This window comes from Erythrolamprus reginae, chromosome 3 (genome assembly GCF_031021105.1).
Source record: "Erythrolamprus reginae isolate rEryReg1 chromosome 3, rEryReg1.hap1, whole genome shotgun sequence".
Classification (NCBI taxonomy): Eukaryota; Metazoa; Chordata; class Lepidosauria; order Squamata; family Dipsadidae; genus Erythrolamprus; species Erythrolamprus reginae.
In genome coordinates this window covers 126833591-126860207 of record NC_091952.1, presented here as the reverse complement: position 1 = coordinate 126860207, position 26617 = coordinate 126833591, and the positions used below count along the sequence as shown (strand labels likewise).

Sequence of the window (26617 nt, the reverse complement as noted above, 5' to 3'; positions counted from 1 at the left end):
TCCCACTCAGGAAAAAGAAATTCAGATTTTAATACAGGCAGAGAATCATTAATGGAGTTGTTTTGTGCTTCTCAATGTTTTTGAATATTGCATCTTAGCTTCTACCTCAAACTTAATAGTCGAATTGGCAGAACTATTAATTGTTTCTTTTCTGTGTGATTTGTATTACATTTTTAATTAATCTTTTTCCATTTTGGACCTTAATAATCTATTAATTAGAATAGAGATTAATTTTTAATTGATTGAAAAATTAATAAAGGAAGGATGCAGACAATGTGCGATCATTGTTTTTCATCCCCTCAAAATCACTTAATAAAATTTTAGGTTTTTAAAAAATAGATAAATGTTGTATACTATTTGAATGTGGTCCTGTGTCACTTTCCTACCCAGTGCACTTGTTATCTTGTAATTTTTAAAATTGCTCCTTAATTTAGATAGCTGCAAATGCTGAAAAGTTTTGGATTAAGAGAAGATTTATTTACAGTACTCCAATCTCAATGAATATCCCTAGATTAACCTAAAATCTTAGCATGTCATCAGGCAAACAAAAGACAATCTCATAATATTCCAAAGTACTAATTAATAGATGATTGTGGATTGTCACATCAGATCTGCACTTACTGATTCTGCCAAATTCTGCATATATTATTAATGTTGATTAAATCTACACTCCTGTACTAAACTCTGTCCAGCAGGCTTGTCCAACCAATGGCCTGTTGGCCACATAAGGTCCTGACTAGCTAGTAATGTATCTCCACAAGATCAGCTCCTTTTAAAAAATAAAGTTTGTTATGTATATACAGTAGCTATCAGCATTCCAAATAGCATCCGAGAAATAAATCAGAGTCCAAGGCTTCACCTTCTTCAGAGTTACAATTTATTAACAGGGCCATGTTAGCACAACTGGAGAAACCCGAATCTAAAGTTGTAAGGATATCTCCACCCGGGTTAGAGTTCATTTCCTTGCATCTCCTCCCACAAGCCCATCACATGATCTGCCAGGTATCCTGCAACTCCTAGCAGCTTCCGGACAGACGCTGAACAAAGGCTGACCTTGAGAATCTAAAGGGAATGTGTTTATGGCATGCAGTCCCCTTAAGTTCCCACAGCAAGAAACATTCTAAAGCATTTAAATGTGGCAGGCCAGAGGCTTCAATAAAATATGGCTTGGGCCTGAGAGTAGCTATATTTTATATGCAGCCCAAGCCAATTCTTTTTCACTTAATGTGGACCTGGCAGGCCGAAAGATTGGACACCCATGCTGAGAACGACGCTAATTTTGAATCACTTTTCCCAAACAAGTCTGAATGTGATCAACCCTGAATGTCTGTGAGCTAGAAAGAATATGAATGCTTCTATTGAGACAGAAAGGGCATAGAAACTTTAGAATTTCCACCCCCACAGTTGCCTACTGACTTTGAAAACTTGGATCTCTGAAGCTCTTTGATTGCTTGATTGCCATATTAAAAATATCTTAAAACAAAATCATACATTCTGTATGTGCTTTTATTTGGGTTTTTAATGCATCAGATAAGGTCAAGCTTTATGCAAGCAACTGTAGGAAGTTAGCACTTACCCCCCTCCTAGAGGAATAAAATATTTTGGGAAATATTAGAAAGGCAGAATATTCCCTGCCCTCCCTTCAACGCCATAGGGGAGCTGCCAGACAGTCTAGCCCAGTGGGTAGGCAAAGTTGGCTCTTCTATGGCTTGTGGACTTCAATTCCCAGAATTCCTGAGCCAATCATGCTAGCTCAGGAATTCTGGGAGTTGAAGTCTACAAGTCATAGAAGAGCCAAATTTGCCTACCCCCTGGGCTAGCCAATCAGCAGTCAGTATTTTTTCTCCACAATGGAGGACCTGACTGAAGCCTATGTGTTTCAGTCTGAGAATGTAATACTCAGCATCTCAGGCCCTTCTCTCCTTCATCAACATCCTCAAGGCATGCGAGTCCCCTTTTCCCAGGACCTCAGACCATGTGGTCCTGCTGTCCTCCATTAAACCATCTTTCCAAGCAGCCTCCAGGCTTCCGATGTCTTTTTTTCCCCAATTGGAAGCAAACTCAGAAGGATATTCCTTATAACACAACTATGCTATCAGAAAATCATCCATTCTGTTAAAAAAAAAAGAAATGTAAATACAGTGATACCTCGTCTTACGAACTTAATTGGTTCTGGGACGAGGTTTGTAAGGTGAAAAGTTTGTAAGATGAAACAATGTTTCCCATAGGAATCAATGGAAAAGTGATTAATGCACACAAGCCCAAAACTCACCCCTTTTGCCAGTCGAAGCGCCCATTTGTGCACTGCTGGGATTCCCCTGAGGCTCCCCTCCATGGGAAACCCCACCTCCGGACTTCCGTGTTTTTGTGATGCTGCGATTTCACTGAGGCTCCCCTTGCTGGGAAACCCCACCTCCGGATTTCCGTTGCCAGCGATTTCCCCCTGCTGGGATTCCCCTGCAGCATCGCAAAAACACGGAATTTAAGTTGTTAGAGAGCAGATTGTTGCTATAAATATATAGTAGTTTTTACAATTTATTTATTCCTTTGCGTTTTTTGTTTTTTTAAAAACTATTAATGGAACAATGTGGTCATTAATGCAATAATTTTAAAATCTCCATCCATTAACAACATTCACATAATTTGTTTTGTAAAACATCTTTTTCAGGAAATGCATCACTTTTCGTGTAAATTGAAAACATGTTAAGCCTTTTAACTCCTATTTGTTGTCTCATGGCTTAGATATTTGTGGTTTTGATTTTGTTTGGGTTTTTAATGCATCAGATTAGGTCAAACATTATGCAAGCAACTATACTATCAGAAAAATTATTTGTTTATGTCCAACCAGAAATGTTGAAATTCTATATAAATATTTATTTTTCAATTCTTCTAAAATGAATGCAGTGTAATGCAAGCTCTTTTTCCCCCTTTTTTCCCTCAGACAAGAGAAAAATGTATTTGAAGCAGCCATCATATGGAATTCTTCTTCAAATTTTATCTGCATGTAATTTGCATAATTTGTATACATAAATACATTTAAAAGTGTCTATTGGCAGAAGACACTAAATGCCCTGCATCAAATACTCATTGATTATACTTTTTCTTTTTTATCAAATGTATTGTCTGCTCGTCTTACCGCAGGGTAAATCTGAATGTTGCCGTCATTCTTCTCTGACATATTTGCTTTAAAAATAACAGAATAGAAAACTCTACCACTAAAAAGATGGCAAGAGGTCCCTCTTTGTAGTATATGTAATATATGTGCACGCAGTGGAGTAGCCAAAATGGAGCTCCACCCCAGAGCACTCAATTTGCACTGAAATATGTTGAAACAAAATGCATAAGCCATGCCCATAGAGTGGTAGTAAAAAATTTGGTAGCCCATCACTGCTCCTGCAGCACTATATTTAAACTCACATGAAAGAAACCAATTGCTCTTCTGTCTCAATTGTCTTGTGTCTCAATTGTCTTAACAGGCATGAAAAAAAATGTTTTTAAAATCCCAATTTTCCTGTTGGGCTGCAATCATTTTCCTTTATTGGGTTTTCTGTCCTGATTAGCTTTGGGGTGAGAGCAGTGATGGACTACCAAAATTTTTACTACCACACTGGGCATGGCTTATGCATCTTTCCCCTGTCATGTCCAACAAGCCACGCCCATAGAACTGGTAATAAAAAATTGAATCCCAGCACGGGAAGGAGGGTGGGAGAGAGAGTGGGAGGGAGAGGATGGCTTGGTTACAGGGAAGCCCTTAAAAGTTGTTTCCCTGCAGCCTGCAGTTCAATTTGTATTGCATCTATCAGGAGAAAAAAGGTGCTGAACTGTTCCTGCGTCTCGCCTCTTCATTCCTGCACAAATCTAACAAAGAAAGAGAGAGGCAAAGTTAGAAACTAAACTTCCGCTTGTTCTCTAGTCTATAGCAACCCGCTAATGCCAGTTCCCAAGCTTCAGGTGAAGCAAAGCAGATTCATAAAATATTTTTTTTAAAGAATCTGACCTGTGGTTTGCATGCAGATGTGTTATTTGTAAAATGTAGTTTTGAATACATTGTGTGCAAGAGCAAAGAGCAATCTGCACAGAAATTTTAACCAAGAAAAAACAAAAAGTCCCCTGACCTTTGGTCGAACTTATTTTCTCATGTTCCTTTTTATGTACCAGGCTATAGCACTTGGAGTTCTTCATAAAATTATGTGCTTGCACAGTTGTTTTTTAACTGAAAAAAAAGAGGAATGAAACCAATGTGGTCTGCACTAGAATATTGTGGGGAAAAGGCTAGGCCAACAAATTCATAATGGGAGGAAAAATATTTAGATTTCCCTTAGCAGGTGCTTGAAATAGTGAGCATATTTGTATGCTCATAGATTCAACCTAGAAATAAGGAAGAACTTTCTGACGGTGAGAGCGATCAACTGGTGGAATGGTCTGCATGTGAAGGTTGTGAACGCCACAACACTGGAAACCTTCAAGCAGAGACTGGGCTGCCATGTGTCTGGGATAGCATAGGGTTCCCTGCACCACAGGAAGGTTGGACGAGAAGATCCACAGGGTCCCTTCCAACACAAACTATATAAAAATTATTATTATTATTATTATTATTATTATTTTATTATTATTATTATTATTATTATTATTATTATTATTATTATGTCAATGCAACACAGCAAACGAGATCACTATGCTGGATTTTGTATTTCATCACCAGTCGGGCACTTCCCAAGCACCTAGGACTGTGTGATGTAGCGGCGAATTATATTTGCCGATCCCAGTAAAGCGGCCTTTTGCAATTGACAGATGGAGATTTTGTCAGTTCCAATGGTTTTCAAATGTCCGCTGAGATCCTTTGGCAGTGCGCCCAGCGTGCCAAGTACCACTGGGACCACTTTCACTGGCTTATGCCAAAGTCGTTGCAGCTCTATTTTTAGATCTTCGTATTTCACTAATTTCTCTAGCTGCTTCTCCTCAATTCTACTGTCTCCTGGGATTGCGATGTCGATGATCCATACTTTCTTTTTCTCCACATTCAGGATGTCTGGTGTGTTATACTTCAGAATTTGGTCAGTCTGAAGTCCCACAGTAGTGCTGCTTGCTCATTTTCGACCACTTTTTCGGGCTTATGATCCCTCCAGTTCTTTGCCACTGGTAAATGGTAGTTCTGGCACAAGTTCCAGTGGATCATCTGTGCCACAGCATCATGTCTATACTTGTAGTCAGTCTGTGAGATCTTTTTGCAGCAGCTGAATATGTGATTGATTGTTTCATCTGTTTCTTTACAGAGTCTGCACTTTGGATCATCTGTTGATTTTTCAATTCTGGCTTTGACAGCATTTGTTCTAATGGCCTGTTCTTGTGCCGCCAGTATTAGTCCTTCTGTCTCCTTTTTGAGTGTTCCACTTGTAAGCATGACCAGGTCTTCTATAATAATAATAATAATAATAATAATAATAATAATAATAATAATAATAATAATAATATTTCTATGCCGCCCCTCTCTGAGGACCCGGGGCGGCTCACAACATATAAAATGTACAATACACAATATCTTAATCCAATTAACTAATTAAAAATCTAGAAACCCCCCCCAGAAACCATAAAAAACAATCATTACATTCACTCCACATTTTCTCAACAGATTCATTGGGCAGGGGGCAAAGATCTAATGGCCCCAGGCCTGGCGGCATAAGTGAGTCTTCAGACTCTTACGGAAGGCAAAGAGGGTGGGGGCCATACGAATTTCCAGGGGGAGCTGATTCCAGAGGGCCGGGGCCCCCACAGAGAAGGCTCTCCCCCTGGGCCCTACCAAACGACCTTGTCTGGTTGATGGAACCTGGAGGAGGCCAACTCTGTGGGACTCATGCAGCAGAAGGCAGTCTCAGAGGTATTCTGGTCCCATGCCATGCAGGGCTTTATAGATCAAAAAACAACACCTTGAAATGTGGAAAAGCGTAGGGGATGGACTTTCTTTCCCTGGGGATATTTTAAAAAAAGGCTGGATAGCCATCTCATTATGCTATGGTATTAGAGATTCCTATACTGTTTTTAAGGGAGGTGGAGTAGCTGATCTCCAAAGTCCCTTCCAATTTTTACAAAATTCTACCTCCCTCCTCAGCAGATCAAATATCCGCACCACCAGGCTTCTACCTTCACTAAATGGCAGAATTTTTGATCGGGGGATTGGCACTAATTGAGGAAAGGAAAAACTGATGTCAAACTACTTTCTCCAAGTTTAGAGTCTCAAGGGTCCAATGATTGCAAACATAACATAACATTATCACACTTATACATTGGCATCTGCCAGATATGGCTCCTTTATTATTTATACAGATAAAAAGCTCTGCTGATGTCTTACTGAACAGTATCTGGCAATTTAGTCAAGAGAAGCTTCTGTTCTTCATGCCCTTGAAACCATGATTTTACAAGATCTGGAATCAACTCCCCCCTCCCTCCCCGGAGATTTGCATTGCCCCCACCCTCCCAGTCTTTCTCAAAGCCCTGAAAACACATCTCTGTTGACAGGCCTGGGGGCCCTAAGAACTTTTTATATCCCCGGCCCATGAATGAAGAATAATTAGGATGAGTGTGGATGTCTGTTTATTAAATATGTAGGGGTTTTTAGAATTAACTTAAATTAGATTTTTATGTTTTTAGTAGCGAGATTTTTAGTATATTTAAATATTAGATTTCTTTATACAGTGGTACCTCTACTTAAGAACTTAATTCATTCCGTGACCAGGTTCTCAAATAGAAACGTTCTTAAGAAGAAGCAATTTTCCCCATAGGAATCAATGTACTGTAAAAGCAAATAATGCATGCAAATCCATTAGGAAAGAAATAAAAGCTCGGAATTTGGGTGGGAGGAGGAGGAGGAAGAAGAGGAGGAGGAGGAGGAGAGTCGCTGCCGAAGGAAAAAGGGGAATCAAAAAAATCCAAAACTTTTAGGCTTAAAAAAAAAAGAGGGACTCTAAAGCGGTGAGGAGGAGCAGTCGCCTCCCATACACCCAGTGCGAGGCTGCCTCGCATACACTGTCTCTCATACACTGGCTGTTGCTGCTGGTACCTGCTGCCTCTTCCTTCCCATGCTGAAGGGCTCCCCTCTCCTCTCGCTTGCTCGCTTTGTAGCCTGCATCTTTCCTTCGCTGTGGTGATTCCTCAACTGCCCAGAGTGAAGGGAGCATTTCTTTTCCCTGGGTGCTGGCAGAGGTTTATTCCCTCTCCAAGCGCCCAGAGAAAGGAAAATGCTTTGTTCACTCTGGACTGCCAAAGCCTCCTCAAGCACCACTGAAAGGCTCCTCTGGCAGCCCAGAAAAGCCCGAGATGGCCGGGATTAAAGGCGGACTGGCAGGAAACTGGCCGGGCCTTCATGATGCTCTCAAATTTCCTGGGAAATTTTTCTGGGCTTCAGTTCTTAAGTAGAAAATGTTTTTTAAGAAAAGTTTAAAAACTCTTGAACACCCGGTTCTTATCTAGAAAAGTTCTTATGTAGAGGTGTTCTTAAGTAGAGGTACCACTGTATATTGTATTCTTTGTTGTGAGCCACCCTGAGTCTCAGGAGTAGGGTTGCATAGAAATCTGATCAAATAAATAAATAAAATTAAATGTGTGGAAGTCACCATTGGGCCGGTTTGTACAAAACTGTTTATTTTAGCAATAGTTTGTTGAATAATCCTGAGTTGTCTGGGTTTACATTATACCATAAGCTGTGAAGTATGGTTTATAAATCACAAAAGCTACGTTTAAGCAGCAGTACAAATCTGTTTATTTCTGGCTTAGCATGCTGTGTGAATCTAATCAGTGTTAATTTATTAACTAGTCTTTAATATCAAGCATATAGAAAATATGAAAGAATAAAATAGTGTCTTTGGCCATGGTGCTATACAGTATAATACGATTGTGGCCATCATTTTACAGTACAGCTGCAAAAATATGGCCCATATAGGTCATGCCAACATCCTTTTTGAATACCCACCGTCCTTCAGATGAGATGTAGAGTTTGTTGTTGTTGAAGGAATTTAAGGGACAAAACTAATTCCAAAATGGCTCCAGTTGGAGACTGGAGCTCCTACAATGCTATGGGGAATGTTGCAACCTTGAGCTGATGGGAGTTGTGAAGATCTGGTTCATACATACAAGAAATCACTGTAACATGGTGAAAAATATGGAATTTTAAAGGAAGATTTGTCTTAAAGCAATATTTACATGTGATTTTGAAATATGGGCTTTATTCTCTAAACAAATTACTTTCAAGCCTAACCTCTGTTTAAGATTGTGAACATTTACATTTGTTCTCTTGTTTAGCATGCAATCTCCCCATTTATCATAATACAAAAAATATTCTGATTAATTACATAAATTGAAATCACAGGCTACGAATGCACAGAATTCGTTCCCACCCCAAGGAACACTGAAATGAAAATATTAGAAGCTTCAACGTTTTCAACTTGCCAGAAAATTATATCACAATAAAACAGTGCAGGCTGTTTTATAAAACAGTGTAGGTTCCTCACTATAAGCTTACCAGACTTCTGTCAAAAGGAAGGTCTGTCCTCTTTTTTGCCCTCATGTCCTCCATTCAGGACTCATAAAATCAAATAGTTTCCAGCTTTGTTGGGGGTTGGACTGTTTTCACAACAGTAATGATTCAAACTTTCATTTATCGCAAACTTGTAAATTGCCTCATTTTCCCATCATCTGTCAACAAACTCAGCAGCCTAGATTTGCACTATTTATTTTACTTCCTGATTCCATCAATCAGTTTTATTCTGACCCCTTCATCCAATCTTTGCAGTCTGTAGATCATATGATTCATTCTACATTTCAATGGTAAAATTTGGAGAATGCAGTGTTGTTAACACTACATTGGCACCAGCATATGCTCTTGAAAATAAAGGTTTATTGGAAAAATATTGCAATTCAACAATCATTCTTTCTGATGCTGAAAAAAGTAATTATTCTGTGTTCTGCTAAGGCGAGTCCAAGCATGGGATAAACTTTGGTCAGTTGCCAAGGGACTAAGTTAAAAATAGATTGAAACATGCCCTCTCCGCTCTACTGACCCTCGATGAGTCAGTTTTCAAACTCAGTTGAGCCTAGAGGAACGTGTTCAATTTTTTTCTCTCAGTTACCTTGATCAATGACTGATGTTTATTCCTACCTGAACTCTCCTTTCTTCTAAGATTTCTTGTGGCCCTGTGACTTTCTTGCTCCCGGCGTGTGTGCAGGTTAGTCTGGTATGACGACAAGAACAGCCACCACCTAACATCTGAGGCAGCCAGAGTCCCTGCTCCATGTGGCTATAGTCCTTTAACGGAGGGAATTGAGGCAATGGGAGTTGACGGTCTGCCATAAGTACCAGTGCTGACAAACGCCAGTCAGATCTCATTCTCAGTTCCTAATGTCGGAGGCACTAATTGTGGCCAGAAGGCTTGTTTCACTTCCATTACTGATGGTGCATGTTTTCTCTTGCTGTTTGTGCTGGTGGCCATTTTGCAGAGTCACCCACAGCTGCTGAGCTGCTGATCACCATTTTGGTGGTGTTTTTTGGATTGAAATGGCTGCCTGCAATCACTTCTCCCCAGAATGATTCATTTCGAACTCTCCACTTGCTACTCAGCTTTCTAGATGGTTTGGGTAAGTGCTGATCCCATGGATCTGTTGGACAGCCATCAACTTGCCTCAATCATGTGGATCAGGGAGATGCAGACTAGATTGGGTCTGGAGGATATGTCTCTCAGAGAGGATATGAATAAATTGTTGGCTGCAAGAGAGTTCTCTGTGGAAGCAATTCCTAACTCCTTGAAATTCATGTCCCATGCCATGGCAGCTAATATCACCCCTCGCTGCATGCTTTGGCTTCACTATAGATGCAATTCTAAATGGTACCTAGCTTTATGGGAGAGATATTATTTGGCAAATCCCTGGACTCGATCTTTGTAGAGGACAAAGATAAGCAAAAATTATTGCTCCGAGTACATCAGTGAGCAGGCCATCAGTCTGCTCCATATTTTCTTCAGCAGCCCTTTCAGCCCAACTCTTCTTTTGGTGGCCCCAGTTCCAAAGGTCATATTTTCAAATGGCAGAGAGATCACATGATAGATCCACCTCCAGGGACAAAGGCAGACAGTCCTCCCAGTCCAGACGGCCCTTCTAGGGATCTGGGACTAGGGCCTTTTATAGGTCCAGGTGACTTCCCAGAGGCAGGGTCCATTGGTGGATGGCTACAATATTTCACTACCCAATGGGAGCTCATATCCTTGGACTCCCAGGCCCTCAGAACTATAAAATTCGGCCTCACTATAGATTTTATATCTGCCCCCCCAAGCCAATTCAGTCAGTACCCCATGTATCCAATGCCTTCTAACGGGTTCAGATGGTCGCTGAGATCTGCCATCTCCACCACCCCAGGCTTTCAACCGCTGGCTTAAGGCATACATCTCCAGGCTTACGAAGGCCAGTCAAGGCCTGTCCCTGATAGGATCACTGCACATTACACCCAAAGCACAGCCACCTCAGTGGCCCAGGTCACGCAGGCTTCAATTGAAGAAATCTATAGGGTGGCAATATGGTTTACACCGTTCCCATTTGTGAAGCATTATAAGCTGGACTCTTTTGGCTCTACCGAGGCAGCTTTTGCCAGATGGGTACTACAGAGGATCTGCTCCACATCTGCTCCCCGGACTGGCCTTCTCCCGCCACCGAGACTTAAGCTCAGGTATTTTATGCTTGGACTCTCCTTAGCAGTGCACAGAAGTATTGGCTTATATGAACGATCTTCTCTGTGCACTGCAGGGCAGTCCAAACCCACCCTGCTTTTCATAAGGTGAGGGTCACTGAAATTACAGATTACAATGTCTTACATCGCATGGACATCTATGCCTTCGTTTTAAAACTGACTTGTTGGGGCTTGGTGGAGCAGAGAGGGCATGTTTCAATCTATTTTTAGCCCAGTCCCTTGGCAACTGACTGAAGTTTATCCCATGCTTGGATTCTCCCACAGCACACAGAGAAGACCGTTCAGGTAAGCCAACGCTACATACTTGTAGGCCCAAGTATTTTTTTTGCAGTTCTTCATTGTCATTTTTGTTACAGATGCCAGGAAAGTTAAACAGATAGCGTGCTCTTGTGTTCCCCTTCATTTGTAGTTCTTTCTAATTGTCCATGTCCTGGTATCTGGTAACTCTATCCCAATAGTAAATCACTATCTCGCCTCTCCTGCCTCTGTTTGAAGTCATTGCGGTTATCTGATTTCCCCAAAAGATAATAACAAGTTTAACAGATTTCTATAGTTTCAGCCTGCCCTTGGATGGGGCTGTCATAAGGACACACAGTAAATAATGGCTTAAGCTTGTCTTAGTCATAAAGTTAAGATGAAGACAATATTATGGGGGTTATTATATATTATATACGGTATATTATATTATGGCAGAAAAAAGCCACTACCAAGACATGTTTACAAGTGCAGAAAGATACTGCAACTAATTTAAAAGCTGCCATTTTCACAGAAGAATTTCCCTTTAGAAATTACACCTTAAAATTACTCAACTGGAAAAGATCAAAATATGTTAGTCCATCATTTATGGCAGAAAGTCATTTTCCTCTTACATTACAGAGCAAGCTACATGCAACCTTACTCATAGCACATGCTTAAACATATTTTAGTCACGGGCCATATTTCATGGAAAAGCAGGTTCCTAATTTGGAATATGTTAAATCTGGATTCTACCCTTTGCTCTCCATAATCACAAACAGTAGCTTCAAGAAAAATAACACTGGGGAAATGTTTTCTCTAAAATTAAAAATGATGCAGCCCCATCCCAAATAAAGAGCAAGTTTTAGAATAAGATTGTCAGAGTAACATACTTATTTCTGCAAAGTAAAAAAAAAATATCACCAGAGTAAGCACCGTTTTATTAATCACACAGCATCACATATATTACACTGCATTAAAGCATGATTTATTTTAACCACGCTTTGTTGGTTTAAACAATGGTCAAGTTCAAAAACGCTATACCATAATTTATAAATCACAGCAGTTGGGTGTATGCAACACAATTAAACTAGACCAAGCCATATTAGCACAATACATAAAACCAGTCATTTTTCATTCACATATACAGTATATAAATACAGAGAATGCTTCCCAGTGTCTGGCATTTGTTGAATTTGAGCTTAGTACATAGAATGATTTCGGGCCCCCATGGCTGACAGCAGAGTTTCCAGTCGTTCCTGCAGAGGTATAGCAACTACCCTGTTCTCCAGAGACATGAGGAAATGTATTCCCCATAAAAGGTCCTTTCCTAATTGCTGTAGTCTATCAGCAGCTTTTCATCTCTTATTGGCAAAGGTTAAAATCAGCTTCAAATGAAGACTGGAGAATCTGTGGCCTTCTTGATGTTGCTAAAACTCTGAGCAGACTCGACCAGGATGATCAATCACGGAAGATAGGAGTTATGGTTGAGCAACATCTATATACATCTATTCTATATACACATATACATACATACCATACTCATACATACCATACATACAGACTCAAACTCAACTCGGATAAGACGGAGTGGCTCTGGGTTTTGCCTCCCAGGGACAATTCCATCTTTCTGTCCATAACCCTGGGGGGAGGGAATTATTGACCCCCTCAGAGAGGGTCCGCAACTTGGGCGTCCTCCTCGATCCACAGCTCACATTAGAGAACCATCTTTCAGCTGTGGCGAGGGGGGCGGTTGCCCAGGTTCGCCTGGTGCACCAGTTGCGGCCCTATCTGGACCGGGACTCACTGCTCACAGTCACTCATGTCCTCATCACCTTGAGGTTCGACTACTGTAACGCTCTCTACATGGGGCTACTTGGGGCTACATGTTCGGAAACTTCAGATCGTGCAGAATGCAGCTGCGAGAGCAATCATGGGCTTTCCCAAATATGCCCATGTTACACCAACACTCCACAGTCTGCATTGGTTGCCGATCAGTTTCCGGCCACAATTCAAAGTGTTGGTTATGACCTATAAAGCCCTTCATGGCATCGGACCAGAATATCTCCGGGACCGCCTTCTGCCGCACAAATCCCAGCGACCGATTAGGTCCCACAGAGTTGGCCTTCTCCGGGTCCCGTCAACTAAACATTGCCGTTTGGCGGGACCCAGGGGAAGAGCCTTCTCTGTGACGGCCCCAACCCTCTGGAACAAGCTCCCCCCAGAGATTAGAACTGCTCACACCCTCCTCACCTTTCGTACACTCCTTAAAATCCACCTTTGCCGTCAGGCATGGTGGAATTGAAACATCTCCCCCGGGCCTATACAGTTTATGTATGATATGCTTGTGTGTATGTTTGCTTTTAATAATGGGGTTTTTAGTGTTTCTTTTAAATTATTAGATTTGTTATATATTGTTTATTATTGCTGTGAGCCGCCCCGAGTCTACGGAGAGGGGCGGCATACAAATCTAATAAATAAATAAATAATAAATACATACTAGGGGTGGGCTACTGCCCGGATTGGGGGGGGGAACGCAGTAGGATAGTGAAAATGGAGCTCCACCCCAGAGCACCCAATTTGCACTGAAAGATGCTGAAAGAAAAAGCAGGGCATCCTACATAACATGCGCCCACAGTGTAATAGTAAAAATTTTGCTAGTGCTTCACTGGTACATACATACATACATTCATGCATACATGATCAGTTAGCCCTGTACAGATAAACCTTCGGAACTGGAGCCACTTTTACAACTGCAAAAGATATACAGGAGGTGAATTCTAGGCAATAAGCAATCCTTAAAGGCAAGCTGTATTTTGATCTTGTACTTATTCAGCAATAAGTATCAGTGTATTGAAATGGAACCGGGCTGGTTACATAGCAAGAACTGAAGGCAGGTGGACCAAGGCAGCCACAGAATGGATCCCACTTCAAAACTGGGGAAGTCTCTCCATTCCAATAGAATAGAAGAGAAAAACAGAGTTGGAAGGGACCCTGGAGGTCTTCTAGTCCAACCCCCTGCTTAGGTAGGAAACTCTACATCACTTCAGACAAATGGTTATCCAATCTCTAATTAAAAACTTGGAGCATTTACAACTTTATTAATCACACATTTTAATAAAGGGAGGTTTATTGCCTTTTATTAAGTTATTAAAGTTTATTAATAGAGGGAAGTTTTCCCACTGATTATTGTCAGGAAATTTCTCTTTAAACTCTAGGTTGCTTCTCTCCTTGATAAGTTTCCATTCATGGCTTCTTGTCCTACCCTCAGGTACTTTGGAGAATAGCTTGACTCCACAACCCCCCCCCCCCTTTTTTTGTGGCAGTCCACTTGATAAAAAGCACACACTAAAGTAAGATGGATCATTGCTGGCTCCATTGGAAACGGAAAGCTCAGGACCATATTGGTTGGAAACAAGCGGAAGTGGCCTTCATCCTGCAGTGGATAGAGACTGGTTAGAATGATGATGATGGTATTACCTAAGTCTGCACTACTATTACTACTGGTTTTTTCTCATCATTCCTATCACCCATTTCCTCCCATTTATGACTGTATAACTAACTTGTTGCTTATATTCTTAAGATTTTTATTAATATTGTTTCCTCATTGCTTATTTGATTCTTGACAAATGTATCTTTTTCTTTTATATACACTGAGCACATGCACCAAAGACAAATTCCCTTGGCCAATAAAGAATTCTATTCTATTCTGTTCTGTTCTATGGAGGAGGAAGATAATGACGACGAAGTATCAAAGAGGTCGGTGAGCTTCATTCCTGAATAGATCGCTCCAATAGGTTTGAACAGCTCAGCTGCAACCTTGCCTATGCATCTTTGAGCATAAGTTCTTCCTAGTGGAGACAAGCGCGGTGAGCGGGCCTTTCCCGAAAACTACAAGCCTCCCTTGTTTGCAACGAAATCGGGGCGCCGCATCTGCCCTCCACCCGTCCACGGCGGGCCGGGGCAAAGGGCGAAAATCTCCCGCCAGCCCTCCCTGCGCAGTAGCAGCCTCCAGAAGCCACGTGCGCCTCAGCGTCGAAGCAGGGAGTGGCCCGGAGGTGGCGGCCGGCAGAGGAGGCGGAGAGAGAGAGGAGGGGCCGTGGACCGTGGCCTCGAGTCACCGCTCTCCCAACAGAGCTCGCCGCGGAGCATCAGCCTGAAGCTGCATCGGGCTGCTATGGAGGGCGCCGGAGCCCGCCTCGCCTTCGAGCACAGCCGCCGCCCGTGAATTCTCTCTCTCTCTCTCCCCTCCACCTTACTCACAGCGCGCGCGCGGAGGGGGCGCGCGCTCTTTTCAACGAGGTGAGTCCACCCATCACGGAGGGTCGGTGGGGTGGGTGGGAGGTAGAGCGCTCCTTCTTCCGCAAGCCGCTTGGGGACCCCCCTTTGCCGGTTCAGGAGCCGGAAGGCGGCAACTCCGGGTGGCTTTCCTCCATGCGAGACTTTTTTTGGGTGTGGGAGGGGGGTGTTGGGGAAAAGGAGGCTCTCCTCGCAAATAAATTGGGGGACGGGAGGGGAGGCTATGAATCCGAGTCTCGCGCTGTGGAAACTCGGGAGGGGGATTCAGACTCTTACGCATGCCATACTTGAGGTCCCCCGAGTAAAGGGCATTTATTTTTCTTTGGCTTTTGGGCTGCTTGCGTTGCCCCCTCCCCCGTCTCTCTCTCTCTCAAGGCGGGGGGAGGGCAGGGGACGGCCGGCTGGTCGGAGAAAACCTGGCTCCTCTTTGGCCTTTGCCCAACCTCGCCCCCCTCGGCTGTTATTGAGAGTCCTCGCCCTCCCCACCTCAGGCTCGGCTGTTATTGAGAGTCCTCGCCCTCTCCCTCAGCCTCGGCTACTCTTGAGAGTCTTGAAGCCGCCCCCCCCCCCAGCCTCGGCTATTCTTGAGAGTCCTCGCCCCCCTCCCCTCAGCCTCGGCTACTCTTGGGTCCTCGCCAGATACCCCCCCCAGCCCCCGCTGCTCTTGAGAGTCTTGAAGCCGTCCCCCTTCATCGCCTCGAGCCCTACCTCTCGTCTCAGCACTCCCCCCTCCGCCTGACGTGCCACCGCGAACAGCCCGTTAGTTCTCCCACAGGAGAACTGCATCCCTCCGTTTGCGCTTTGTTATTTGGTTTGGGTGGCTCTCTGGAGGGAAACTTCCAACAACGGCCGGTCCTTCGTACTTTAACTCCCCCCCCCACTTCGTTTTCCGTGAAGGAAGGAAACGGCGGTGGCGGGGGGGGGAGAGTCGGAGGACGACGCGGTGTCGGCCACCAATTTTGCTGAGGCTGGGGTCACGTCGGGCGGGGGGGGGGAGCGGGCGGCGCGGGACGTTTCCCGCCGCTGCCGACTATGCGTCTTTTGCAAGGAGGCAGAAGCTGAACCCAAAAAGTATCAGTTTCGGGGCCGGCAACCTCATAGTAGCTAGAAGGGGAAGGAGTGGAGAAGTTGCAGTGCGTCGCTTTAGTTTCGGGCAGGCTGATTTATACTCGGCTCAATATGACGCCTTCATAATCTCGGTCCCTTACTGTATACCTCTGGGTGGCCGTGACGGCTGGGAATACACAGGATCTAAGACAGGGATGAGTTATGCTGTAAGGCATTCCTTTTGTTATATATTCCACCCACATCTCCCTTTCTGGGAAATAGAGGAACATAAATACACTGCTCAAAAAAATAACGGGAACACTTAAACAACACAATATAACTCCAAGTGAATCAAACTTCTGTGAAATCAAACTGTCCACTTACGGTAGGAAGCAACAGTGATTGACAGTCAATTTCACATGCTGTTGTGCACATTCAACGTTGTACAAAACAAAGTATTCAATGAGAATATTTCATTCATTTAGATCTAGGATGTGTTATTTGAGTGTTCCCTTTATTTTCTTGAGCCGTGTATATATATACTATATAGACAAATGGTCACCAACCAGTGGTCTGTGGAGAAAATGTTGGTGGTGCGCAGAAAAATTATTTTGCATTTTTATATTGCCATAAATACTATTTATATTTTTTTAAAAATCATATTAGTGGTCCGTGGGATTTAAAATTAGGAATTGATGGCCCCTGATATATATTGGATTCTTTGGATTATATTTTTCCTCATCCTCAGCTAATGTTCGGAGTTTTATGGGAACTTAAGTCCAGTAACATTTTGTTTGTTTGTTTGTTGGTTTGTTGTTTGGTTTGGTTTGGTTTGGTTTGGTTTGGTTTGGTTTGCTTTGCTTTGCTTTGCTTTGCTTTGCTTTGCTTTGTATGCCGCCCCTCTCCATAGACAAAGGCCTTCTTTCTTCTCCCAAGGATGTAGTGGAAAAGTGGAAATTATGATAAAGTTGGACTTCAGAATTAAATGGTGGGAAATTTACTGTGCAACTGTCCTCCTGCCTTCTTTAATTAAAATTATAATCTTACAGTTATCTGGTAATAAGGCTAATTAATTATCTATTTTGAATATGCATACAAAGTATTGTGCTTTTGGAACAGATTTCATTTGCAGCCTTTTAACTGTTTACAGAGTAAGATAACGGTATTTAAGAGATAAGTCATCACTTTATTTATGCAGGTTTCTTAATTTGTGAGAAATGCAACCCTAATGAATAGATGGGTGTGACTGAGTGAATGAAAAGCCTTGAGGCAACTAAGTGATGGTTTTCCTTTCACTTAAAAATAGTTTCTTAGGTTATATAATGGGGTTTTGTTTTTATTCCTGTTGATATGAAATGGATGTTGGCTGCTAGCTTTTCTTTACAGTTTGCAATTCCATTAAAAAACCCTGCTGTTCTGTTCGGGTCGTATGTGACCGGAAGCCAAGTTTGAGTCCCCTGTAAAACATTTTCCCTGCATATCTGAAACTTGAAATTTCATGACTTTTCATCATTTCAGGGGTTCTCTCTATGAGAATTTTTTTTGCGGGGTGCGGGGCTTAGTTTTTGCTGGGCAAAAAAAGTCACACTTCTTCTGTTCCCGGGTCACCCTGACCTGGACCGAAAACTCTTCATTTGCAGTGCTTATGTTTGGTCTTTTTGAAAGCTTTTTTCACTTGGAAAGTAGTATGAACATTTCTGCACACAATGATATGAAAATTGAAATGAAAAAAGTAAATCTTATTGGTTTATTTTGCTGATATAATGCATGCCCCCCCCGTTTTTGTGAAAGGTTTTTCAATTTATGGATAGTTTTGCTTGCAAAATGCATTCTATTTTACTGACGTTGGTGTGGGATTGGTAGCTTGAACATTTCTGAATATAAGAAAAATATAAAGGAACTGAAAAAAATGATTCTTACTGGTTTTTTAACATCAGAAATAAGGCCCCCCCCCCCCCCGGCTGCTTGCAACCATTTTCACTTTTTATTTTTTTATGCTCCAAATCCGAAATATTCTTTAAAATCTTAGGCATTCATTTACTCAATTTAACATTGCTGATCATCAAAAAATATTTTTGGGGTGGTGGCTAATTGTTTTCTGGGCAAAATAAAATCATAACTTCGAGTCTGTTTCTGTTCGTATATGACCGGACCAAAAATAATTTTTTTAGGTACTTGAATTTGATCTTTTTGAAAACTTTTTCAACTGGAAAACTAGTTTGAACATTTATGAACATAATGATATGAAAATTGAACTGGAAAAACTGAGACTTATATTTTTATTTTGATCAAAAAGCCCCTCCCCCATCCTTTCTGAATTTTGTGTCAATTTATATTTTTTAAGGCCACAAATCCCTAAGGAATTTCCCCCCAAAAGGTTTGATATACTAAATTGAACAATCCTGAACATAAGAAAAATATAAATGAACTGAAAAAAATATTTCACAGAAATTGGGGGGCATGCATTATATCAGCAAAATAAACCAATAAGATTTACTTTTATCATTTCAATTTTCATATCAGTGTGTGCAGAAATGTTCAAGCTACCAATCCCACACCAACTTTAGTAAAATAGAATGGATTTTGCAAGCAAAACTATCCATAAATTGAAAAAAACATTCACAAAAACGGGGGGGGGGAGGCACATTTATGTGCAAAATAAACCAATAAGGATTAATTTTTTCAGTTCAATTTTCATTCCATTGTGTGCAGAAATGTTCAAACTTGTTTCCAGGTGAAAAAAGCTTTCAAAAAGACCAAATATAAGTACCTAAAATGATCAATTTGCAGTCCGGGTCAAATAGACCCGGGAACATAAGATTAGGGAGTTTTTCTAAACAGAACAGCAGGGGAAACTGAGCATACTGTAAATGCTCCTATGTACATGTTAATGATTTATTCCTTTTGGAAGGCAAACTTACTTCATGTTAAACAGAAGATTTTTAATTTTCAATTTAGGACTGCCTATATGCTTTTGATAGGTTTATTAACATGTTGCAATTTTTATAACTTAACTGGAATACAATGGAAAAGACTAGTAGGGCAGCATTGTATGGATACTTTATCCATTTTGGGGAAACAGTGAGGACATTTGGATTTTTCCAGAGGAAGAAACTGGTAGTTGTGATGTTCCTCCAGGAAGCTGGTATGACTACAGAAGGGCTCCCTGGATGAACACAGCCCATCACAATTATCTGGGTTTTCCCCCTTTATTCTGTATGGACCTGTAAGAGTCAGAATTGGAGGAAGAGGGACTGCTGGGTTTTTACTTTGCCACTTAGGAGCCAATAGACTCCCAGGTGAGGTTCAAGAAGAAGAGACTTTTGAAGCATGAGCCTGCAATTTTGAAACAGTCAAGTAACCAGCTCCCCTCTTGTAGAAGCACAGCAATTGACTGAGTCACCTGAAGTAGATCCCCAAAAGATTATCACACAGGTAGAATGGTCAAGTGAGTGCAGCCACTCCTCATTTAGAAACTATTCACAAATATGATGGCAATAAGAAGGGAAAACAACCCCCCATTCTGACCAATGCATTCATTTATGGCCAAATTTTGTGGGTGGGCCTGACAACAAAAGTCTTCAATATAAAACTGATTCAGGCCACAGCACCAGGCAGGAGAGGGTTCTACTCAGCTAATTAAGACCTAAGTTGGTTAGCTTGCAGTTAAGACTTTTTAGGAAAGCTGTGGGAGAAAAGCAGTTCAGGAAGAGATACCATAGCTTATCTAAGCAGTCGTCTCTCCATCCTGGGAGGGGACAAAAACAGAATCGGGCACAGGACACTGTATGACATAACTTTGTATAACTTTGTATACCTTTGCAGCATCTCTCTCTTTCTCTTTCTCTCTCTCTCTGACATGTCAGACGTGTTCATATAGTGACCATTTTGCTTAATGACCAAATTGTTAGAACAGATTGTGGACACTAAAAGAGGAGAGGGTGTTCAATGAGCCAAGGAATCTCATTGGCTTAATGAAGAAATAGGCATGATAAAGGGCAATGGACCCTTGCTATGAAAGTGGGCTTTTTTGAGGGTCAGACTTCTGTAGGTAAATAATTTTCTAGCCTTGGACTTGGCTTCCTGATTATCTGCTCCTTTTGATTCTGTTACTATTCTGTGAACTAGTACAAGATTCCACTCAGGTCTGATGCCTTGGTGTTAGATTTGCCTGCATGGGAACTCTGGCTTTTGATGTTAGGTGACTTTTCCTCTCATCTTCCTATATTGGCTTTTCCTCTTATCTTCCTATATTGCCATCATAAAAACTTCTTTTGTATTTGTATTTGTTAGCTAACCATCCTATCTGTCTTTCCAACAAACTCATAGCTCCCTTTAATCTCTCTCCTCTCCTCTCCCCCCCCCCCTTTTCCTTTCCTTTTTGTTCCAACCCAGCTTCTATATAGCAGTGGACTGTATCTACCTATCACAATGATTTCCTATGTTGCTTCTGAGCCCTGTGAAAAACTATTTAAAACTATTCTATTTTTAAAAAAACCACCTTATTTTTTCTTTCTCAGCATAGGAGGAGCAGAGACTTAGTAGGCACTTAGAGAGATGTTTGGTGTCATTGCAGCATACATCACAGGACTCCATTTAGTTTGCTTGCTGTTTCATTATCCATCAAGGGCTTAGTTTGATTTCATACTTCCTTAGTGGCAGCATCAGTTTGCAAATAAGTGTCAGGTGGACATTCACAAGGGAACTTGATTTATTGCAAAAAGCCTTTGCCCAGAAACCTTCTTTATTTAACAATTGGTACCTGGTTAGCGTTAGATAAGATCAGCATTCAAAGGAGTCAAAGTTAATTCTCTTGTGGCTACATAGGGATTCTAGGCTGATTCATCTTTTCACTCTGCCAGCAGATTCTGCCATTGCTTTTCCTATAAAAGCACATGTATCAGTGTATCTCATGCAACGTAAGGAGGCTTATGGAAAGAAACTGACATTCAGTGATATTGGTTAGGCCATCCATGCTTCAACTGTGGGAAACTTGCAGCATTCTCTTTACAGACTAACATTGGCCATTCATCTTATTTACTATCAATCTTTTACAATAAACAAAAGTGACACATTCGTTTGTATTGACACATCCAGAGCTGGAAAATGAAGCTATATTTGGTTTTAAAAACTAGCTTGTGGGCCCATTTAGGATTGGAAACATAGCTCTTTTAAGCACATGTGGTTTGTGAATCATTTCCTTTTTTTTCCTGTTGTTTTTAATCAGTCGAAACACACTGACGTTTCTTCCTGCTTTTCTGTTCAGATTATTGTAGTTCGTGTACAATTATTTTTCTCTATTCAAGGTGGAGCAAAGTAATTGTTTTATATAAAAACTTAACTTTTATTTATTTTTATCCCGCCTTTAATATTTTTAAAATAAATAACTCAAGGCAGTGAACACTCTTTCCCCCTTCTAATTTCCTCACAACTATCACGTGAGGTCGGTTAGGTTGAGAGAGAATGATTGGCCCAAAATCACCCAGCCAGCTTTCATGTGGGGAAGCTGAGAAAGGGAGGGAAGGCATGGCCATCCAGGTTTCAGTTGACAGCTTTTCTTGTGAATGACAACTCACCCCAGGTGAAGGGAAATCTGGGAAGACGTGGTTGAAAAGATTCAAAAAGTCTCTACTGCAATTACCACATTTTTTGCACTATAAGATGCTCTAGACCAGTGATGGTGAACCTATGGCATGGGTGCCACAGGTGGCACGCAGAGCCATATCGGTTGGCATGCGAGCCGTTGCCCTAATTCAGCTCCAATGTGCATGTGTGAGCTGGCCAGCTGATTTTTGGCTCACACAGAGGCTCCGGGAGGGCGTTTTTGGCTTCCAAAGAGCCTCTGGGGGGGAGGGGGGCGTTTTTACCATTCCCTCACTCCAGGGAAACCTTTGGAGCCTGTGGAGGGCGAAACATGAGCCAACTGGGCCCAGTTGGGAAACAGGCTGTTTCCAGCCTCCAGAGGGCTACCAGTGGTGGGGGAAGCTGTTTTTGCCCTCCCCAAGCATTGAATTATAGATGTGGGCACTTGTGCATGTGCTCACATGCTCTTTCGGCACCTGAGGAAAAAATTGCTCTAGACCATAGGACGCACCTAGCTTTTGGAGAGAAAGCAAACAAAAAAACCCTGCCTCTGCCTCCCAGCATCAACCGGTATTCATCTGATTAGCATCCTTACAGCAAACGGCCTGGACAGCTTCAGCACGTGATATCGCAGCCTGATTTAACACAAGCAGGTGATTGGTGATTGGATCAGGCTCCTGGAATACTGCCGATCAGCTATTCCAGGTTGCGGGGAACGCCCTTGCCTCCGCCTATTCTGCTTTCAGCCTCTGTGCATCCTGTTTTTGGCCTGGCTGAAAACAACACACAGAGGCAAAAAATGGGATGTGCGGAGACTGAAAATGTCTGACGGGTGGTGACTGGTGGGTGGCCAGGGCTTTGACAAAATTCGCTCTATTAAGATGCACAGACATTTCCACCCACTTTTTTTTGGGGGGGGGGGGAAGAAGTGCATCTTATAGAACAAAAACCACAGTAATCTAGTATACATGAGATTGAGAAATTGTTATTAACAGCTTTCAAGATTCCGTATTGCCCCAAGATATTTTTACAGGTAGTATCTTGACTTATGACAATAATGGACCCTGCCAGTTATGGTCATAGGTTGTGATAGTTGTAAAGTGAATAATTATACAACCAACTTAATTTTACAACTTTTTTTTTTTGCAATGGTCATTAAGTGAATGTGGCTGTAAATGCAGGCTGTTTACCATATTGTGGTTATGTATTACATAACTTTGTAATCAGGTCATAAGTACCTTTTATATCATTAAGCCAATTTGCAACCAATTGCTTAGTGACTTCAGATGGTAGTCTAAGCGATTGGTTGTAAATTAAGGACTAACTGCAAAAATTCTGTGCATTCTTGAATTCTTAATCTTGCTTACTCTGTGTTATTTGGCAAGGTTTTATGGCAAGGTTTTGTGTCTGTTTTACAACATTCATTGTTGCCCCTTTTGATCTTCCTTCACAGAAACACAAAAAGAATACCTTATTGTCAAAGAGGAAGCTGGCAAAGCAGGAAATAGGATGTCTTTCAACAGAGATGTCTGTTTTATAAATAATTTGTAGGTGGTCAAAACATAAACAACCCCCCTCCCATTAAAAACAGTAGCTACTGTATGTGTCTTTTCAACAAAGTTGCAAGAAATAAATCCAGGGTTTAAACACACTTATAAAAAGAAGTACAGTGATCTCTCGATTAGCGCAGGGGTTACGTTCCAAGACCTCCCGCGCTAATCGATTTCCGCGTTATAGTGGTGCGGAAGTAAAAAACACCATCTACGCATGCGCGCCATTTTTTTCATGGCCGCACATGCGCAGATGGTGGAGTTTGCGTGTGGGCGGCGGGGAAGACCAAGGGAAGGTTCCTTCAGCCGCCCAACAGCTGATCTGCTCCGCAGCGCGGAGCCGAAGATGGGGTAAAGGCAAAGGGGAAACCCCATCTTTGGCTCCTCGCTGCTGCCGCGCTGCGGAGCGGATCAGGTGTTGGGCGGCTGAAGGAACCTTCCCTTGGTCTTCCCGCCGCCCAGGCAAAGGGGAAACCCCAAGATCGCTTGCCGCTTGCCGTATTGCAGCTTGGAGCCTTGCTTCGCCTCCTTCGCTGCAATACGGCAAGCGGCAAGCGATCTTGGGGTTTCCCCTTTGCCTGGGCGGCGCTGGGGCCATGCGGAGCCGCTCATCTAGGGGGGCGTGGACCGGCAAGGTGCCCTCCGCTCTCTCTCTTTCTCTCCCTGTTACCGGTGTGGTATAAGAGAGAGAAAGAAAGAGAAAGGAGGGCGACTTGCCAGTCCACGCCCCCCTGGATGAGCGGCCCCGCATGGCCCCAGCGCCGGACTCCGCCGTTGCCTCCGCCCTTGTTCGGCTCTGCAGCTGAGAGGCCACGTCCACCCCCTCCTCGGTGTCCCCGGCACCCAGCGTCCCCACGCCGCCTCCACCTCCCGGTGATGCGCCCGACCTCTGCCTCTCTCTTTCTCTCTCATATACCACGCCGGCAACAGGGAGAGAAAGAGAGAGAGAACTAGCGCGGACTTATTTTTTAATTAATATTTTTTGAAAAACCGCGTTGCAGCGTTTCGCGCTAATCGAGACCGTGCTAATCGAGGGATCACTGTACCATGTTTTTCGGACTGTAAGATGCACCATTTTCCTCCCTAAAAGTGGCTGAAGATGTGGGTGCATCTTATACTCTGACTGTAGCCCCCCCCATCCCTAACTAGATGCTAATGATATTCCCAGCTCTTATCTTGTAGGCTTTTTCATTGTTACTCTCTCCGAGGAAGATTTTTTTCAAGCCCTAACCAGATTGTTAGGGGCAATATGACTCAGATTGTTGGGGACAATATGTTGATTCTGTAAACAGCTTATAGAGGGCTGTAAAAGCACTATGAAGCGGTATAAAAGCAATCATGTGACTGCATGGGGGGGGATGGCCATCAGAACTTGAAATATAAGTTGTAAGTACCTTTTGGGGGTCCATTTGACCTAAGCAGCCAGCCGCAAGTCAAGGACTACCTGTAGTTCAAAATATTCCACTTGAATCACAAGTACAACTATTTTGGGGTTTTGCTGAACAGACAGGGAATCAAATTTTCTCTCACTGGAAGTGTGCATGATGATACATCAAAAGGCTTCTTTCTGTAGCTTATCTTTAGCTTTTGGTTATGACTTCTGGCAATATGATATTCTGGAAGGGCACTGATTGCCACTTCCTTTGTGAGTTTGTTAATGTGGTAGGTCTGCATATAACGACAAAAGTAAACCCTTTTAAGTCAAGAATTTCAGCAGCTTAATTTTAGACAAAGTAATACATGATTAAAGATAAATTGTTGCGGGAAGCAGTTCTGTTCCAATATTAGGATGCGGAGATAACAATCTTGTCTGTGTGTTGTGGGGTGGAAGGATTAAGCCTTACGTTTTGACTGGCTTCTTATTCCTGATCAAAAAAACATTTTATTTGGAATACTTTCCGCAAAAAAAGAAGTATAATTCTGTTGCAAGACAAGATAGTGCTTGACTTACAATAGTTTGTTTAGTGACCATCCAAAGTTACAACACCACTTAAAAAAACACCACTGGCTTATGACCACTTTTCACACTTAACGACCATTGCAGGATCCCCATGGTCCTGTGATCAAAATTCAGACGCTTCGCAACTGACTCATATTTATGATAGTTACAGTGTCTCAGGGTCATGTGATCACCGTTTGCAACTTTCTGACAAGCAAAGTCAATGGAGAATCCAGTTTCATTTAGCAACTTAACAAGTGCGGTGATCCACTTAACAACTGTGGCAGGAAAGATTGTAAGATGGGGCAAAACCCACTTGACAAATCCCTCACTTAGCACAGAAATTTTAACCACAAATAAGTTGAGGACTATCTGTATCAGTAGCGGGTTGCTACCAGAATGGCCCACACCATAGCTCCAGTAGCGAAAATGGAGTCCCTGGTGTGTGCATCCAACATGCGCACGGAAGCAAAATCTCGCGAGGGGATGTGTGCGAGATTTCAGCAATTTTTTGCTTTTGCATGCACGGAAGCAAAAAACACCACCGAAATCTTGCTCATGCGCTCATTCCCTCATGAGAGTTTGCTTCCAGTGCATGCACAGAAGCAAAACCTTTCTCAGACGCATGCAAGCGCCGGGAACACAAATCTCTTTGAGAAGCACACAGGTAATGGCAGTAAGTATGATCTATCTATCTATCTATCTATCTATCTATCTATCTATCTATCTATCTATCTATCTATCTATCTATCATCTAACTATCTATCCATCTATCCATCTATCTATCTATCCATCTATCCATCTATGTAGCTATCATCTAACTATCTATCTATCTATCCATCTATCTATCCATCTATCTATCTATCCATCTATCTATCATCTATCTATCTATCTATCTATCCATCTATCCATCTATCCATCTATGTAGCTATCATCTAACTATCTATCTATCTATCTATCTATCTATCTATCTATCTATCATCTATCTATCTATCCATCTATCCATCTATGTAGCTATCATCTAACTATCTATCTATCTATCTATCTATCTATCATCTATCTATTTATCTTATCTATCTATCTATCTATCTATCCATCTATGTAGCTATCATCTATCTATTTATCTTATCTATCTATCATCTATCTATCTATCTATCTTATCTATCCATCTATCTATCTATCTATCTATCCATCTATCCATCTATCCATCTATGTAGCTATCATCTAACTATCTATCTA

At 42.1% G+C, this 26617-nt stretch overlaps 1 protein-coding gene across 1 annotated transcript in view; it reads left to right on the top strand.

The window, feature by feature from the left end:
* The first annotated feature begins 14940 nt into the window (after positions 1-14940).
* The window catches only part of LRRC8C (leucine rich repeat containing 8 VRAC subunit C), a 45896-nt gene continuing 34219 nt past the window's right edge, over positions 14941-26617 (top strand). Inside the window, exon 1 of the mRNA XM_070746589.1 lies at positions 14941-15262. The gene's annotated coding sequence lies outside the window, so the exon portion shown is untranslated. The remainder of the gene's footprint in view (positions 15263-26617) is intronic.